Source organism: Catharus ustulatus, chromosome 6, assembly GCF_009819885.2.
Source record: "Catharus ustulatus isolate bCatUst1 chromosome 6, bCatUst1.pri.v2, whole genome shotgun sequence".
Lineage (NCBI taxonomy): Eukaryota > Metazoa > Chordata > Aves > Passeriformes > Turdidae > Catharus > Catharus ustulatus.
Genome location: NC_046226.1, coordinates 46,259,267 through 46,273,633, shown reverse-complemented (window position 1 = coordinate 46,273,633; position 14,367 = coordinate 46,259,267). Strand labels below are relative to the sequence as shown.

Below are 14,367 nucleotides of genomic sequence, written 5' to 3'. Positions count from 1 at the left end.
TGTTCTCATATTTTAGAAACTGAAAGATCACTCTTATAACCTTTTTCATTTCAGGATACCGAGTTCTGCCTGAGGTAATGAAATGAAAACATGCTGATTCCGCTTTGTTTCACAGAGATATTTTACCCCTGATGGTCTGAACTTGCCTGGCATCCTGAACTGGGCAATTTAAGCCCAACAGGCATGCATGGGTTAACCATTTAAAAGCACTGACTGATGATGAAAACACTGGACCACAGTAGCATTATTCACTTAAACCACCATGATTTCAAGACTACAAAGGAATAGGGATGGTGAAAGTACAGTCTTATTCAACATAATTCCGCTTTAACAGACATTTTTATTTTAAATTGTATCTATGGATGGAGGTTTTTTAGCTCTTTATTCCCAATCAATAGCTCCATTAGATTTGGAATGGAGATTCTTATGACTAATGCAACCTGACCTGTGACTGTACCTGTAACAAGACTGCACTACCAAACATTATTCATCAGTATAGCATGCTTCATCAGGTTAGAGCTAACACAAGACAGACTTCATTGCACAATTACTTTAACAGAAGAAAACCCTGTAAAACACAAGAAAACATCTTTCAGATCCACCCATGGATCCTGCCCAGTTTCCTCCTCCACCTCTGCAGCAGATATTGGGAGATGGTCATGCTTGGGATCCTCCCCCCTCGAATTCTTGGCAAATGGAGGGTTACTTCTTGTTTTTGGCTTCTGGCACTGGGCTCAGATAGCTCACATACCAACTGATGTGCAGTGCTTATTGTCTGAATCAACCATTGGTTTATGTCACATTTCTACCTGACAAGTCTTTACTTTCAAAAAAAACAAAATACAGGTGATTTTCTTTGGTAACCCTGAGGATGGATCCAGCAAAGGCACTGAAGAGCAGAGGCTCACAGGCAGCAGGCTATCATTTTCCCCTCAGCTCCTCTATTTGCCCCCTGCCTCTTGAATCACATGAAAAAAATTGTTGAAGACAAGTGAGATTTGTTGGAGACTCCTGAAAGAGTAATGTTTTCAAAATGAAGAGTAGTCCAGCCACAGGCTTGTAGGCAGCACAGACAAAAGGAGTTGCAGCTGACTGTCTCTCTCAAGGTTATCTGACTGTAGTTTGCTTCCTTGCACCTGCAGCCTGTAAAACCTGTGCAAGCAGCTCCCAAGCAAGGCACAACAAAATTCAGGTCAGCACTTCACTCTTGAAGAAGGCCAGTATGTCTCTGTGCTACAGAAACAGTGTAGGTATGGGCCCTGCCTCCTCATGCCCCCACAAAATTCTTTGAAAAATTATGCATAAGCAGCTACTCTGAAAGGAAATCAAGAAATCTATAGCTGCTTTTTCTCTGCCACAGACCATGCATCTGGAATGCATGTTTTCTCTTTCTTAAGATATTGAATAGTAATAAGATATTGAATGGTTCTTAAAATAAATTTTAAAAAATAAAAAATGTAAAGCTAAAGCCATCAGCCTTCAGAGCCAGCCAAAACAGCAGCATGAAGCTACCAGGGATCCCCAACAAGGCAGCACACACACTTCCTACTTCCCCTGCAGCAAACCACAGAAATTCTGCTTCAGCTGCTAGATTAATATTCCTACACCTGAAGGAAGGATGAATGGAAACAGAGGAACAACTTCAATGGCTGCAGCAGCAGCACATGAAGGCACTTCAAAGCCATACTCAAACCCAAACTGTCTGAAAATGAGCTCTGTCAGTCATACCATCCCAGCTGTGGCAAGAGAAAGGATTGGAAGGTAGCTTCTTGTTGGGAGCTTTGTTTCATACAGAAGGAGCAGCAGCTCACTTCCATAAATTCCCAGTTGACAATTTGAGACAGCATCTCAGACAGCAGAGCTCTGACAACACCCTGATGTGGCCAGCCTACAGTCCATGAAGGGGAATGATCCCCACCCCAGTCTGAGAGTAGCATTTTCCTCTCACCTGCACAACTGGCATTTGTACCAACTGCAAAGGCCCCCAATTTGCTTTGAATGTTTCTTCTTCCTGAAGTACAGAAAGTGCAAAATTGAGCTATTCCAACACAAAGTGCTGCAATGTAAGTTCAAGGCCAAGGTCTGAGTCACCTTTACTCATCTAGGGTGTTCCCCAATTCCTCTGCCCAAGGGGCTCAGCCCTGAGCCTCCAGTTGGTGCCTCAGCTGTGCCTGTCTCCAGCTCCAGCTCTATTGCCCTGCCAGGCAATAGACTGTGTTGATCTGGACCTTGCTCTGCTCCCTGTCTTCCCAAATTGACCTCAGAACTGCTTCACTCACCACTATGGACCTGCCCAGGGTCACTAGATGTGGTCCTGACCCTGACCAGTGCTCTCAGCTGGACTTCAGACAACTCTCACCACCAAGGATGTGCCCAGTGATTTGGACTCCCAGTTGATCCCGACGACCTTCCCCAGCGTGGCTCTGCTTGCCTTGCTGGGATAAGGTGGAGATGCACCCTGCCCAGCCAGACCCCTGCCCAGGTTGCTGGGTGAAGGCACCTGCACCTCAACACTTGCATCATGAACAAAACAAGCCCAAGCTGTGTCCTAAAAAAGAGCTGCATAAAATAGATGTTCACATGGCAGAAGGTGAGAAAGAAAGCCTCTAGAATGCTTCAGATGTGATTTTTGCAGTAGCAGGGAATTCTCAAATGACTCTGCCCTGTGAAGTTTGTGTGCTGTGTCTCTCATGTAGCTCTGGCTTGCAGGGAGCTGCTAGGCAGGCAGGCAGGCAGGTAGGTACCTGAAGCCAAGACACAGTCTCCTGCCAGAGAAAAAGAAATTACTCCTGCCTTGGAGACAATGGGGCTCCCTTTGAGAGCTCCTGTTCTATCTATAACTTTGCTGAACTTCAGAAAATGTTCCTTATTGTTAAGAGCAGTAGCTTAGCAGCTGACAGAGGTTCCAACTGTGGAGGTCTCTGATGTAATAACTGAATGAGCTGGGACTTATCAGCTAGATGTACAAAAATATAACCAAAAATAGAGGATAACAGCCTTCATTCTCTCAAAAAAGAAAAAAAAATTTCTTCCAGCACACAGGAAAAATTGTACAGTTTGCATAGCCATGGAGTCTAGGAAGACACTAAACCAATTCAGGTCAATCTTACTTCAAAGGAACTAAGGTCAACTTAAAATCTGGATGCAGGAACTGGTGATTTCAGGGGTCAGGCTTTGCCGGGTCTACAGCAGAGCATGTAGACATAAGGATATTCACCCCAGGGCTATACATACTGAAAGGACTATCACTGTACTTTCATTTTCTTCCTAGTAACACGTCCTCTTAGTTTGTTACGACCATGTACTTCATACTCCCTGGAGAAAACAATGACAGATTTTCAACTTGTCAGCCCTGGGAGAACCTGCTTTGATTATTCAAGTAGTCAAATGGGGGCTTTCCAAGTTGTGGCTGATTGACACATTTAATGTGCTTCTCTCAACAAGAGACTATTACCTGATTCCATAAACTCCAGGGCCATCTGTCCTCTTGTCTGTGGAGTAAAGAGCATGTTTTGATTGCAGTCGCTCACAAGCCTGGCCTCATTTACTAGACAGGCTTCTCTTCTTGGACCTGCCGCCTTCTGAGCAGAACACTGCTCTGGCAAATCACATTACCAAACGTGCCTATGAAAGGAGGGCTGCACTCAGAGCAGGCAGCATTTATCTTTGCATCATCACTCTAGATAATTCACTCCTCTCCCAGTAGTAACAGGTTTCTCGTATGTTCACTAACGCTGACTTGTAAGTAGGCAAAATATGCAAAAGCTGAAACATAAGCCTCAAAAGGATGCATGAAATCATACTGGGAAATGCTTTCTACACACTGAGAGCACCCATGGTTCTAGGTACAGCTTCCATCAAACCAGGTACCTGGCAGCCCAAGGAAACATGCTCACTAGTGAAGTTACCACACCAAAAAGCAGGAAGGGGCTTTGAAAATACACTCCTGCACACAGAGAGAACAGCAGGAAAGAATTCAATTACTTTCAAGCAGAAAATAAGAAATTCACCACCCATCAGTTTCTTACTTGTCTGTAATTACTGAGCATTACAATAACCTCATTGCATTGCTTATTATGCTAATCTTAATTAGCTTGCTGTTTCTTTGCACACTCTCCCATCTGTCATTTTTGTTGGTTTCCTCTTCTCTGACACTTTTACTGCAAGCTCTTTTGAGTTCAGGACTGACTTCCTATTAAAGGTATAGAAAGCCTGGTCTGAGGAGGTCTCGGTCTCTGACTGGGGTTTTCAGCCGAACTAATTAGCTGGCATAAAATGTATCTAAGATTACTTTTGTTTTGCTGTAAAATTAACTTTCACCTTGAAACAAGTGGTACTAAACTGAGAGAGACTCTATAATTATCAGGAAAAATATACTAGCAAATAGCAGTGACAGAATCAAATCTGTAACATCACTTCCATTTCCTTTCCTTCCTCTCCCCTTCCTTTCAAATATTTATTCAGTGGTACGAGTGAAAATCTGTCTTCTATTTGATTTCTCTGAAAATGCCTGATATTTAAAGAACCAGTGAGAAGCAGATGTAGAAGCTGTTATGTTCATGGCAAAATAAAAACCGCCAATCAGAGGGTCCTCTAGAAAAACAGTGGCTTCTATTCTGGTCTTACTCCTTTCATAAACCTGCACCCTGAATACACCTCAAATGAGTGAGGCCATTTCCCTGAAGTAGCACTAGTTAATACAGGAGACCAAGTGTCATTCAGATGCTGAGACCTGGAAGCCTCCTCCCAGAAAAAGTTTCCAAAACCCTGGATCAGGACAGTCAGAATCCCTAAAGACTAAATACCCATTAAGTAATAAGAACATATCTCAGTTTGATTGACCTTCTGTTTCTACAATGGTCTGAAGTGGATTTATATTCACAATCACACAGATGCAAGAGTACCAGGGCAGTAGTGTCCATCTGTTAGAGGAGGGTGGGAAAATTGTATGGGAGATTTCTTTACTGGTTTGCATTGGAATACAGCAAAGCATGAAGCCACAGTTACAAAAGAAAGCTTTTAGATTTAGGGTTTTTTTAAAAAAAAACCTTTGCCCACACATTTTCCAAAAGAAAACCCTAGGACAGAAAATGTAAATGAAAATTCATTTGACCTATACTGGGGGTTGTACATGAGAAAAAAAAAGCCATTCCTGACCAGCTGTAGGAAACCCTCCTTAAGAAGGAGTTTGGATGGTGCAAGAGGCATGGATCCTATCTCTGTTATGTCCAAATGTTGCTGAACAAACTGCCAACCAGCTTCTATGTTCAGAGTTCAGGGGCAACACAGAAAATAAAATTAAGGCAAACAGTTCCTCTCCACATCTACTTCACAGCATTTTGCCCTTGTTTGCACTTTCAGTTACAGCATTGAGTTGGGTCCATCCACAGCAGCATTCACAGCCCCAAGCTCCTGCAAATTTTCAGAAACAACTTGGTCCATCATTAGAGGGGGGAAAAAAACTTCAGTTACCAGAAACACATTAAATGAGCACTTATTAATAGTCTCAGAAAGTTTTGGATTCAGGTTTGCTGCCAACAAGACACAATTGCCTCTCTGCTCACAGAGAGCCAGAAGGGTCACACCAAGACTAAGACTCAGAAGGCCCTTGGACATTACAGCTGCATCTCACTTTTGCTAGGATTTCAAACAAAACCCTTCATATCAAAGGAGTCTCAAGTTCACAGGGCTGGAAATCCAGGCTGAAATTGAGACTTTATATTTCAGCTCCATCTCAAATCAGCAGTGCAGCAGCTAAGCCTCAGCATGCCTAAGCAGTATGTGGCAGGAGTGAAAAAAAGCACAGCACAGAGCCTCCTGCTCTGCTGTCAGCAGGAGCCCACCACCAGAGCAGTCAGCTTATAGAGAAGTGACAGCAGAGAGTCCGCACTCATTTTCTTATTGCTCAGTTTACAACTCGGTGATGGGCTCTTTCTCCCCTGACAGTTCAGAATATAATTTTGAGACTGGAAAAACCATGCTACATTTCTCCTGTCTCTAACAGCAGCACAGGTAATAAAGACTCTGAATTGCATATTCAGGACTGTGCCTAGCAGTTGAAGTATCAGATGCTTTAGACAGAAAAGACTGCAGGCCACCCTTCCATAGTTTTATAAGGTCTGCAGGGAGAAGCAGCATAAAGATTTCTATTTGTCAAAATAATCAAGTGTCTTGAGAATCCACTGGGGAACCATTCTGAAATCAGAATGAAGTTATTTTTACTTAGTTGCTTCCCTGATCAAAAGCACACGTTAAAATATATATATTCTCTGGCTCTAAAAGTCTTTGAAATATAGCAAGTAACTCATCAAAAATAGCATCACTGAAGGGAGTCTGTACCAATATCTAGATATCTGGACAGAAAGTCGGTAAATACAAATATTAACACAACCCTGCAATAACAGGAAGCAGTGGCAGGTGGGAAAACTGGCCAAAGCCAGTCTGGACACAGCATGTACACCTCTAAGGCTGCTTTTTCAACCAGGTTGCTCAGAGAGCAGATTGCTGTCACTGTCACCCACAGTGCAGCCCTGTGCCCCCGAATTCACTCTGATCCAGGCTGGAGATAAAGATATTTTCTCTGCCAGCATCACAGCAAAGCTAAAATGTTATTTCTAATGACCCCCATTGATTTGTCTTATGGATAAGTAGATGCTTTACTGGTTTTCTCATTTGTATGCTTTTCTCCATGGGAATGAATTTAAGTTCTCTGCAAAGTCTGAGACCAAAGAGAGCGTCTGTACCCAGGAAGAACATGGAGAAGTGTTTATGCAGGTCTGTAAATACAACCCTGCTGACAACACTCTGTGCAGATTCACAACTCTTCCTACCACTTCAGGTTCTTTGCAGCAGAGGCTGTGACTCAGATCAACCTGTCAAATGACCTAAAGAAAGCGCTGAAAAATGATGCAAGGAGAGGTGCCAGGCCAAGCACTCCTCATAGCCTTTGGGATCATGTCAGTACTTAGATCTTCAATGTCAGCAATGTCAGCATGCTGTGCTGAGGTTACTTTGCCTACATCCAACAGCAAACATGAAACAAGCCCTTGCCTGTTCATTGTGCTCAAAATCCTGCATGAAAGCTGTTTTTGGAACATGCTCCCTGTTCGATACTTAGGCAAGTTATTTAACCTCATAGGGCTGGGTGAGAACCAGAATCCTTGAGCAAGACATCAGTCCAAGGATCCATCTCCTGAGCAGGCACCGCTGGCCAACTGACCCTCCTAAGCATTCTGGCTGTTGGGTGCTGTGCAGGGAAAGCTCTGTTAGCCTGAGGGCAAATGAGAAGGACTAGAGCTGGGAACTATCCCAAAATGCTAAATTAACCCTTCCTCTCTGCTTCCCACCCTCCTTTTTTATGTTTGCCTAAAGTGTTGTACAGAGTTTGTGTGGCAAGGTTTTGGTAGCCAGCAGGCTACAGGGGTGACTTTTGTGAGAAGCTGCTGGAAGCTTTCTTCACGTCCCATAGAGGCAAAGGCAGCTCCCAGATGGACCCACCACTGGACAAGGTTCAGCCCAGCAGTGACGACGGTAGTGCCTTTGGGATAGCAGATTTAAGAAGAGCAGGGGAATACCCTGTGCAATAGGAGCTAAAAGGAGAATATGTGAGAGGAACTGCCCTGCAGACACCCAAGGCAGTGAAGAAGGAGGGGAGGAGATGCTCCAGGCACTGGAGCAGAGATTTCCCTGCAGCCTTGTGGTGCAACCCATGGTAATGCAGCTGTGCCCCTGCAGCCCATGGAGAGCAGAGATCCACTGTAGCCTCTGGAATAGGTTTGCTGGCAGGATGTGACCCCATGGGGGACCCACACTAGAGCAGGGAAAGTGTAAGAAGAGTCCTCTCCCTGAGGAGGAAGGAGCAGCAGAGACAACGTGTGATGAACTGACCATAGCCCCATTGCCTATCCCCCTGTGCCAATGGAGGGAGGAGAGGAAGAAAATTGTGAATAAAGTTAAGCTCAGGAAGAAGGGAAGGCAGGGGCAAAGAAAGGAGGTTTAACTACTCTAATTGATTAGCAGTAAATGAAACTAATTTCCCCAAGTTTAGCCTGTTTTGTTGATGACTGCAGTTGGTGAGTGATCTCTCTCTCCTTGTCTTGATCCACCAGCCTTTCACTGTATTTTCTCTCCCCTGTCCAGCTGTGGAGGGGAGTAACATGGTGAGAGCAGTTTGGTGGGCACCTGGCATCCAGCCAAGGTCAATCCACCACAGGTGTGAAACACAACTCTCTGCCTTACGTATTTTAAAGGAGGTGCTTTCCTGTTAACAAAGACATTCCTGTCATGACAGAGTACATACATATCCCAGCTCCTTCACATAGGAGTCATCAATCATACAGTATAAATAAGAACAGTGCAGAGCAGAAAACACTCTGACAGGTACACAGGAAGCCTGACAGAATAACCACTCCTCTGCCTACATGCACTAAGCCATTGGGTAAATAACTCTTCAAGCTGGTGAGTTTTTTTCCTTTCTAAATACATTCTATTTACTTGATTGTCTGTAATGAGTCCCCTCTGAAATCGTTAAGCTCTATCCCACTGAACCATATTTAGATGGGATTACATTTACACTCATAACAAGAAATAAGACGCCATCGCTCACCTAACACTGTCACTTGGCATGAAGCATTCTCTTTTGCACAAATAATGGCTACATTTCAATCCTTCTTCCTGCAGCAAATAATACCTTCATCTACAAGCTATGCCATATTCCTGAGGTCAGGCACAGAGCAAGGTGCTATTCCTTACATTCTTTACAATTAATGTTCTGAAAACTGGCATTTTAGGTCCTGAAGTGCAGAGAGGGATTTGAAACCATCATTTTTTTTGTGCCTAAATGGCGATGCTTTTGCTCAGCCTTTTTCTCAAGAGGCGAGATGCCAATATTTTACTCAGAAATGCCTGCAAGTCAGAACAATCTTCTATCAAGAGCAAGAGTGAATCTCTACCCACACCTTACACCACAGGAAAGAGAAGGATCAAGGACAGAGGCAACACACAGGGACACTTCCCCAGAGCCCTGCCCCACACTCCAGCTCTTGGGCACGTCCTGATTCTGTGTCTTCTTATTTCACAGACCTCAACACGTTTTAGTCCCGGTTTTCTCCTTTTTCAGCTGGTGCTGACCACAGTATGCTCTCTGACAACATCCACAGGCTTAGCCATATATTCTTCAAGAAAGCATTCCTTAATCACCCTTTTCTATGAAGCCCCAATGTTATGCTTATTCTGAAGAATCTGCCAAATCCCTCCTCAAGTCAGCTCTTGCTTAGACTGAAGGATCCAGTCTTCTTAACTACCTGCATCAGGAACTCATTCCCTGTCTCTCATCCTCCTGAATCCCTTCTCTGCACATTTTACAATTGTTTGAGGGATTTTTTTGAGGTGAGAGGCACCAGAACTTTATGCAACATTCAAGATACAAGACTCTTATTTTTGAGACATCAATGCCCATCAAAGGAGGCTCATGGGTTAAGCCCAACAGAAAAGAAGCATCCAGAAACAACCGTGTTCAAAAGTCTTGGCCTTTAATTCAGTTGTATTTATAGAAAGATACTTTTTTTTCACTGCTAGCTTCACTATGTATTTAGAAATGGAAACTTCAAATTAAACCAGTAATTCACCTATTCTTATCTCTGACAGGGCCAAACACTTCAGAGAAGGCAAAGTAAATTGTAGAGCACACAGTGATATAATACAATTTAGAAAATATCTTCCAAAAGCCATAAGTATCTTAATTCTTAACACACTTTGAAAAAGACACAAGAAACCCAACTAACCTCAATGCCAAAGCCTTTGGAAAAAGAAGAGGAACACAAGATCCTAAAATTCACATTTACAAATTGTTTTTCTATCTTCATTAAGATAATAAGGACAAGTAGGTTAATTCCCAACTATTTTTCTTTGTCATTGAAAAAAATGAACTTCCACATTTGGTAGACATCATCTATTCTTACTTTATGGGAAATGGTAAACACAAGCATGTGACATCGCGTTCATCATTCTGCCCTACATTTACCCCACATGTTTTGATTAAACTGCATTAAATTCTTCACATACCAGAATGTCTTTTGTTCGCAATAATCTTCATTATTCATCAATAATGCTCTCTTTGAGCATTTGAGTTGAACAGGACCAGTGATTCGACCTCATCTTCCCTATAGCCAAGTGGCCAGAGATAGCTTTCAAGGAAGATAAATTTCTGGCTCACTCTCATCACTACTCTCAGTAGCTCAATTACTAATGATGTTAATAGACATGAAATTTTAATTCCTTCAGGAATTTCAGTCACTTCAATGTAGTAGTGAATTTCTGAGACTTTCTTGCCCCTAAAGTAGATTTCTGACTTTGACCATAGTTATTCTGACTTTTCATTGCCTAGGATTATCCTTTGTTCTTATGTCTTGGTGAGAGAGCTGCATCTAATCACTGCATCTTTACTGGGAGGACTAAAGGTATGTGAATTCAATCATTATACAAAATTCACAAGGAAGAGAAATACAGCAACAAAAATAAGAGTTACTGAAAATTAATAATAAGGAGAAGGACATACTGGGAGACTTGCAATTTAAAAAGCAATAGCTTGTGAAGCTGGTTTTAGTACCAGCTTAGTTCATTACTCATTACAGAGTGACAGGGAAAATAAAGCTGGAGGAACTGCTAATGATGCCAGAAGTCTGTAATATGCATTTTGTAGTTCCTTATTTCTTAAAACTAAACACACACCAAAAAAAAATGACAAAAGAAAAGAAAAAAGAAAAAAAAAAAGGCTAATAATCTGTTCCTGGTCCCCTGACTTCATGTCAAATTGCCAGCAAACAAATCCACTCATGGGGAATTTTTTAGTTCCTTTTCTGCAGTACTTTAATTAGATTCCACCAATAAGTCTCTGAAAGGAATATAATTTATTTTCTTAAAGCAGTTAGATGAGGCTTGCTTTCTTCATGTGAAAACAATGTTGGCCATCCTACCTTTTTCTGAAGTACTGGACAGTGCTTTATGCTGCCCTGGCACAACCTTCCTCTTGGCAGTGCCTTCCAGGGCTGGAACTTCCTACGAATCAGTGCTGTTGAACCAGCTATCCAGCTATTCCAAAAATCTTAAAAGGCTTTTTTTCCCCATTTCCATTAGGATGCTCTTTCTACAGACACTAAGGTGAAGCAGATCTTGGGTGACCTAATAGATCCATTTCTAGAGAGTTCTGTTTTCATGCAGCTGTATCCTTGTTTTGACTGGGATAGAGTTACTTTTATTCATAGTAGCCAGTACAGGGCTGTGTTTTGGATTCAGGGTGAGAACAATATTGATAAGAAACCAATATTTTAGTTGTTGTAAGTACTGCTCATTCTAATTTAAGGACTTTTCAGTTTCCTGTGCTCTAGGATACCATCAGTGATGACAGTTCAAACACACAGAGACTGTACATACATCTGCCAGAACATGAAATACTGGAAACATGTCATTCCTCTGATAAAGCCAAAATATTGACAAGAAGAGTCAATTTGCTACCAGCAATAGAAACTCCCCAGTCTCTGGTCTTGTGTGGAAAATGTTCACTTAGAGCTGTTTATCCACTCTCATATCTAAAAGGATACATAGCATGCTTTTGGAGAATCAAAAAAGTCTGCTTTATGTTGTCAGGTAATTTATTGCATGAACTATTGAAAATAGCAGGACTTAACTTTCAACGAGCAATTCTATATGCTTGCTCCTTGCATGTCTCTGAAGCATCTCTGCTTCTTCATGGATGTAAACAAGTCTTCATTCATTACATGCATTAATGCACAGCTAAATATAGTGCTCTCAGAGCAACTGGATCTTCTTTCTGCCTTACAAATTTCTGACAACTCCTTAGTTGAATTTTGATGACAAAGACATTAGGAATACAATTTTGTAAGCAAAACTGTCACAGCAGACAAAAATGTCATCCCACCAGAATCATCAAAACGTATACCACCATGAAATGAGCCTACTCCTGTAATAATCCTACTCAAGTAAATGCCTGGTATTAAAATGTAATCTGCTTCATTTAAAATGAGATCATAAAGTTTTGAAGAGTTGCTAAAGAACCCCAAATGTCCACTCATGCCCTTTTTCACTATTTAGGAGGGGACTACACTGTGAAAATGGGAGGCACTGAAAAATGTGATTTCCAAAGTGCAGGAAAACAAAATCTAAAGGTAATGTATAATGGAGCATCCACTGAAGCATTTAAATAAAAAACCTTTAACTCAGTGCTGCAACACTAGCCTCCAAAATAAATTCCTTGAGACTCCAGTGCAAGAAACAGAATCCTTCCTTCCTGCAGGCAGGGGAGATGCTCTCTCACCAACCCTGACAGTTTAACTGACTTGCAGCATCAGAACCTTAATGTACTTGTTCTATTTGTTTTAGAATATATGAAAAAAATCAATTAAATGAAATAAAACTGTTGTCTTTAAAGTATCCACTGTGCACTTTGGAATGGCCATAAAAAGGCTGGAGAACATGGTGGTTTACATTATCTCTACTTGCAGAGTTTCAGCAGCAGGGAAAAGAAAAGCAGAACTCCTGCAAGTCCGTGTGTGGTTGGTAAATCTTACTGAAAGGAAGTGGCAATGACAAAACACCCAGTGGGGATAGGTAGGCACTTGCAAATGGTTGGCCAGAACAAAAAAGAAGAGAGAAAAGAAAAAATTACCTGTAAGTGCTATTCCCTACTACTTCTTATTCAGTGGATAGGCAGTCTTTGAGAAGGGCCTGCTGTAAATCCAATTAAGTCAGATTCTTTCCAATTGTTTTAACTGGCTTTTGATGAGGCTAAGCTTTTCCATCTTACTATTCCTAATTACCAGGATCATTACAGTGTTGCTTGAGGACCAACCAAGAATAAAACCCCACTGCTTTAAACACAATGCAAACAAACCCAAAGAAATTCTTGACAAAGCTTTGTATATAATCAAAAAAGAAACAAGATGGGAAGATAATTTACAATGACCTGTACCATTATCTGCTGTTTTGCCATGTGAAATCCAGGCATGGCCAATGGAAAAGGAAACATATTTCTGTTGTAGCTGCCTTAAGCTATAGGAGAGCTGCTCAGAAAAACTCTGCAATGAATGGTGCAGGGCATTAAGTAAAGTACAGTCATTTTGATCTTCCCCATTCCCTGAAAGTGCACAGGCAGGTAAAGGATGAGACCTTGTGCATTTGAACTACTCAGCACAGTCTTTAAAGAGCCTGTGCAATCTGGCAGGGCAGTCCCAGCTGCTTCCAGTTACTGCATGGTAACACAAAGTGCATACTTTGGTAATATCACAGACGTGCTTTCAAGGGACTTGAAAATATTTACGTGCCAATCTCTCTAATCAACAAGATTAAGAAAAATCTAAGGTAAAGCTGATGGCATTCTAGTGAATTCCTGATATGTCATGAGACCTTGTGTTGGTTAAAATATGCATTAATATGCATTAAAGAAGCTCTGGGGCATTCTTATTTTCAGCTGAATTATTGGCTCACAGCATGGCAGCCACTTGTAAAGACCTCATAGAAAATGATTCTGTATTTCAGGAGGGGAAAAAAATAAAAAACAAGAGTATGAAATTACAGTGTGTCACTGTAGAACAATGCCCCAGTCAGATTTAATCAAAGAACTGAAGGAAAACGGAACAGAGTACAAGAAAAGGTAAAGCTTAGATTGATCCCTAAGTCAAGGAAAAAATCTAGGAGACAAGAATAAAATCAATCCATACTGTACAGAACAAAGAAATAGTTTGCTGGAGTCCACAAGAAAGTGCACAAGATCTTATCTATAGTGGATAATATGCACTCACACTAGTTTTTATTTTTGTACAACATAACAGGTTAGAAGGTGAAGGAAGAATGGAAAGTTGGAACCAAACCAAAAAAAACCCACCCAACCCAAACCACAGAACAGAATACAATTGATTTTTATATAATACGCTCATTGTGAAGTGTTGTAAATCACCTTGCTGCAAGACAGTCAATCACAACCTAAGGGAACAATAAAGTTTTACAGCAGGGTAAGTAGAGAGGAAACAGCTTAGAGAGGAGGAGAGAGAAAATGTATTGGGAAAAGAAAATCCAAGCACATCAAACATGATAGGATCAGTCTGGATGAATAAGGGAATTAGTGTACGAGCTCAAAAAGCAGCAGTGTTGAACACATCTTTGTGCAAAGACTGAAAGATGTTTCTCCTCCACAACAAGTACTCAACCAGATGGAAATAATCCAATGGGATCAAAGTATCAATAAAAGCTATTCCATCAGAGAGGAACACTGCTTTCTAGCTCCCCTTCCTCATACAGTAGCTGACCAGTATCATAAGCAGGTCTATCAGTGAGCATGGAGATTTATTTGTAAAG

General features: G+C 41.6%; 1 protein-coding gene across 8 annotated transcripts in view; it reads right to left on the bottom strand.

The window, feature by feature from the left end:
• The window catches only part of TSPAN4 (tetraspanin 4), a 414,148-nt gene that overhangs the window by 150,444 nt on the left and 249,337 nt on the right, over positions 1 to 14,367 (bottom strand). The window lies entirely within an intron of this gene.